Raw genomic sequence first — 6,044 nt, forward strand, 5'->3', positions numbered from 1 at the left:
TCCACTACAACACCATCTTAAAAGATAAGACATACATAAGTCTTTAAGATAATTTTTTGAAATGATGAATGCCATAACATACAGTGGGGGAAAAAAGTATTTGATCCCCTGCTGATTTTGTAAGTTTGCTCACTGATAAAGAAAGGATCAGTCTATAATTTTAATGGTAGGTTTATTTGAACAGTGAGAGACAGAATAACAACAAAAATATCCAGAAAAACGCATGTCAAAAATGATATGAATTGATTTGCATTTTAATGAGGGAAATAAGTATTTGACCCCCTCTCAATCTGAAAGATTTCTGGCTCCCAGGTGTCTTTTATACAGGTAACGAGCTGAGATTAATAGCACACACTTAAAGGGAGTGCTCCTAACCGCAGCTTGTTACCTGTAAAAAAGACACCTGTCCACAGAAGCAATCAATCAATCAGATTCCAAACTCTCCACCATGGCCAAGACCAATGAGCTCTCCAAGGATGTCAGGGACAAGATTGTAGACCTACACAAGGCTGGAATGGGCTACTAGACCATCGCCAAGCAGCTTGGTGAGAAGGTGACAACATTTGTTGCGATTATTCACAAATGGAAGAAACACAAAAGAACTGTCAATATCCCTCGGCCTGGGGCTCCATGCAAGATCTCGCCTCGTGGGGTTGCAATGATCATGAGAACGGTGAGGAATCAGCCCAGAACTACACAGGAGGATCTTGTCAATGATCTCAAGGCAGCTGGGACCATAGTCACCAAGAAAACAATTGGTAACACACTACGCCGTGAAGGACTGAAATCCTGCAGCGCCCGCAAGGTCCCCCTGCTCAAGAATACATATACATGCCCGTTTGAAGTTTGCCAATGAACATCTGAATCATTCAGAGGACATCTGGTGAAAGTGTTGTGGTCAGATGAGACCAAAATTGCGCTCTTTGGAATCAACTCAACTCGCCGTATTTGGAGGAGGAGGAATGCTGCCTATGACCCCAAGAACACCATCTCCACCCGCAAACATGGAGGTGGAAACATTATGCTTTGGGGGTGTTTTTCTGCTAAGGGGACAGGACAACTTCACCGCATCAAAGGGACAATGGACGGGGCCATGTACTGTCAAATCTTGGGTGAGAACATCCTTCCCTCAGCCAGGGCATTGAAAATGGGTCGTGGATGGGAAGCACATTAAGGTCCTGGAGTGGCCTAGCCAGTCTCTAGACCTTAATCCCATAGAAAATCTGTGGAGGGAGCTGAAGGTTCGAGTTGCCAAACGTCAGCCTTGAAACCTTAATGACTTGGAGAAGATCTGCAAAGAGGAGTGGGACAAAATCCCTCCTGAGATGTGTGCAAACCTGGTGGCCAACTACAAGAAACGTCTGACCTCTGTGATTGCCAACAAGGGTTTTGCCACCAAGTACTAAGTCATGTTTTGCAGAGGAGTCAAATACTTATTTCCCTCATTAAAATGCCAATAATTTTATAACATTTTTGACATGTGTTTTTCTGGATTTTTTTGGTTGTTATTCTGTCTCTCACTGTTCAAATAAACCTACCATTAAAATTATAGACTGATCATTTCTTTGTAAGTGGGCAAATGTACAAAATCAGCAGGGGATCAAATACTTTTTTCCCCCACTGTATCACAATTCATTAATTTTTGGCCTCTGACCTAAATCTTTGATTCCCCTGGGTCATGCTCAGGCAGCTGGAGAATACAATGGTTATGATGTTGTAAATGACTATTAGTGCAATGTTGCTCCTATACAGTAGGGGGTGTCAGCATACACTGAGTACATGGAGATGACTATTAGCAGAACAGAAATTTGCCGAACTGACATGTTGGAAAGGTGCAATTCTATCCTATATGCAATCTGGTTTCCGCTCATGTTATGGATGTGTCACTGCAACCTTAAAGGTCCTGAATGGTGTCACCATTGCCCTTGATTCTAAGCAATGTTGTGATTATATTTTTATTGACTTGGCCAAAGCTTTTGATACGGTAGACCATTCCATTCTTGTGGGCCAACTAAGGAGTATTGATGTCTATGAGGGGTCTTTGGCCTTGTTTGCTAACTACCTCTCTCAAAGAGGGCAGTGTATAAAGTCAGAACATCTGCTGTCTCAGCCACTGCCGGTCACCAAGGGAGTACCCCAAGGCTAGATCCTAGGCCCCACGCTCTTTCAATTTACATCAACAACATAGCTCAGGCAATAGGAAGCTCTCTCATCCATTTATATGCAGATAATAGTCTTATACTCAGCTGGCTCCTCCCTGGATATTGTATTAAAGTCTTTACAAAAAAGCTTTCTTTGTGTCCAGCTAGCTTTCTCTGCCCTTAACTTGTTCTGAACACCTCCAAAACAAAGGTCATGTGGTTTGGCAAGAAGAATGCCCCTCTCCCCACCGGTGTGATTACTACCTCTGAGGGTTTAGAACTTGCGGTAGTCACCTCATTCATGTACTTGGGAGTATGGCTAGACGGTACACTGTCCTTCTCTCAGCACATATCAAAACTGCAGGCTAAGGTTAAATCTAGACTTGGTTTGCTCTATCGTAATCACTCCTCTTTAACCCCAGCTGCCAAAATAACCCTGATTCAGATGACCATTCTACCCATGCTAGATTACAGAGAAACTGGTCATCTCAGTATACCGGTCACAAGACCCAGTGGTTGATGCTTATTTATAAAACCCTTTTAGGCCTCACTGCCCCCTATCTGAGATACCTACTGCAGCCATCATCCTCCACATACAACACCCGTTCTGCCAGTCACATTCTGTTAAAGGTCCCCAAAGCGCACACATCCCTGGGTCACTCCTTTTTCAGTTCGCTGCAGCTAGCGAGTGGAACGAGCTGCAACAAACACTCCAACTGGACAGTTTTATCTCCATCTTTTCATTCAAATACTCAATCATGGACACTCTTACTGACAGTTGTGACTTCTTCGCGTGATGTATTGTTGTCTCTACTTTCTTGCCCTTTGTGCTGTTGTTTGTGCCCAATAATGTTTGTACCATATTTTGTGCTGATACCATGTTTTGTGCTGCTGCCATGTTGTGTTGCTACCACGTTGTTGTCATGTTGTGTTGCTACAATGCTGTGTTGTCATGTGTTGCTGCCATGCTATGTTGTTGTTTTAGGTCTCTATGTAGTGTTGTCTCTCTTGTTGTGATGTGTGTTTTGTCCTATTATTTTATTAAAATGTTTTCCCAGCACCCCTCCCCACAGGAGGCCTTTTGCCTTTTGGCAGGCCGTCATTGTAAATAAGAATTTGTTCTTAACTGACTTGCCTAGTTAAATAAAGGTTAAATAAAATGTTTAAATTAAGGTTAAATAAAATGACAGTGCTACGTTGAAAGTCACAGTAAGGCCATTTTATTGCCAAGGTTTGTCTATGGAGATTGCATGGCTGTGTGCTCGATTTTATACACCTGTCAGCAAAGGGTGTGGCTGAAATAGCTGAATCCATTATTTTGAAGGGTTGTCCACATACTTTTTATATATAGTGTATATACAGTATATGATATGCTGTAATATAAAAAACACTAGCAGCCAACCTGCTTGCACCAATCCCATGCAATTACAGTTAAATACAAACCTGCCTTCCCTCAATGAATTTAATTCATTAATTCAACCATTAATTCATTCATTTCAATTACCGTAAAACAAGTATTGGTACTGTAAAACAGATTACAGTAACATGCTGTACTGTACATTTACAGTATTATATTGTCATCAGAATTGCCAGCAAATTACTTCATTATATAATATCCTATAGCTGTGTTGCTGTAATGATTACTGTTGGCTAGTTTACAGTATTATGCAGTATTGTATAATACAGCACAGTTTTTCTTACTGTAAACATGTTACAGCATCCCTACTGTAAATCAAAATTACAGTATTTAACTGGCAACTGCCAGTATATTGGTGTAAATCCACAGGGAAAGTTTGTTTTACAGTTTACAGTAGGACCATCTGGAAGGTGTAAGAGGCATAGCCATGTATACATTTAGACTGAGTGGTGGAGTGCCCAGGGGGATCAACCCTTGTCACTCAGACACATACATTTTCCTAATTTGTACAATGCACTCCAGGATATGTCTGAATCAATGAAATACTCAGGGATTGTTAGTGAATAATATTAAGGGAAATACAGTCAGAGTCAAGCTGGGGTTCATTAATCACCGACAGATGATCATGTTTGACATCATGCATGTTTGTGTGAGGAGAATACAACATAGAGTCTCTCAATTGGGATTTGTGTTCGGAGTGAAAATAGCTTTCTGAAAGAGTTTCAAATTTCAAATCACGACTCCTTTTACCCTCTCAGAGGACCGTCACTCAAGGATTAGTAGCTTGAGTGTCCTCTCCCTCTCCCAGCACAAAAGCCTGCATTCCTCTGGTCTGTGTCTATTATCAACCAAGGGGGCAATCTTTGTTATTAACTGTCCTGTAAAATGGGACAGAGGCTTAACCAGTCTGTCAGAGTGACAAAACTAAAATGTATTGCTACAGTTTACACAATGCAGTCCAGCACAAATGCCTTTTAAAACGTCTCTATATGATAGACACTCAAAGAAGATTGCACATTATCTTGTAATCCTGTCAATCTTAAGATAAAGCAATCCTGAGTAAAACCGAATGACAACTATAGCAACCCTACCAACTGCACTAGTTACTATACCTTTTTGGCCTCATTGCTTATTTGCTGCAATACAAATACCTGGGCTGCTAAGAGGAGAAGGTGTTGTCAAGGTAATCCTAGCGGTCATACTACCTCTCAGTCTCGTGGCCTGATGCTCCTAGAGTGAGAGCGGAGTGCCCTAATAGTGCATGTTAGTCCAGTTTGAAGATCCGGTCCGCTCCAGCTGTGGTCAGTTCCAAGCTGTATTGCTGCTAATGCATTGAGCGAGAGGATAATGCAGATGTAGGATCTTAATTTGATCACCATGTTACAGAAGAACATTCCTGCCATGCAGGAAATGCGCAACTTGTCGTATATTTGAAATGTAAAAAAGTGTTCTGAAGTTTCTAATTTCCACTTTGAAATTTCAGACTTGACTTTCACTTATAAAAAATGTATCAACCACTACAAAAATGTCCATTAATTATAATCCACATAATAATTCACATTTCCTGTCGCAACAGGATTATGTTCCCACTGTAGCAAACTGATTCAAATTAAGATCCTACATCTATACCATACAAGGAGAAAAGGGGGCTTATTCTCATGATATCATACAATAGAAACTGCAGAGGCATTTGTGTTTCATTGCACCTGTAATCTCTTTGCTTTTCTCTTGCCAATAAACTCTACTCTATCGTAACAAGAAATGTTCTCTTGAGTCACAAATTCAAAGCAAATCATCTTGGTTTTAGTATTTGCTCCTCTTCCACTCATGCATTATCTCGCCATGAGTCAGATTTGTCTGACACACTCTTATCCATCAGTTACCTACTCTATTATCATTCTCTATGCACGATGCCCTGCAAGCTGAAGCTCTCATCTTTTCTCCTCAGTTCCTCTCTCAGTATGATTGAGTCACAGGCAGACTGAACGTTTAAGTAGCATTTCCATTGTTGTTTTCGTTGCACTTGCATTCAGTAGCAACTATGAATCACATTAATATTATGAATAGCGTTGACATCAAATGGCAGAATCAACGACACGGGTGGTTCCTAATGTTGTGAGATTCTCGCTAGTGTTTACAGAAAAACTGGTTCTGAGAGATTAGGATCAGGACCTGCAATTGTAACAGTAAGCAACTGCTACAAAATGGAAGACTGCAGTGTAGCCTTTGTTAGGAGTACATGTTGCATGAATTGCTAAGGCATAAGAATATGAAAGTGTGTATTCTTATTTAAAATGTATGTGATTCTGTCCTTCAGCTATCATTGTCTATTAGTATTATGTATTATTTTAAGTTTTGTGTGGACCCCAGGAAGAGTAGCTGCATCTTTGGCTGTAGCTAATTGGGATCCTAATAAAATTCTACTAAAATACTACTAGGTTACTGCAAATAATGAAATGGTACAGTGAATGGTGTCATATACAGTA

The sequence above is a fragment of the Salmo trutta genome, chromosome 19 (genome assembly GCF_901001165.1).
Source record: "Salmo trutta chromosome 19, fSalTru1.1, whole genome shotgun sequence".
Taxonomy (NCBI): domain Eukaryota; kingdom Metazoa; phylum Chordata; class Actinopteri; order Salmoniformes; family Salmonidae; genus Salmo; species Salmo trutta.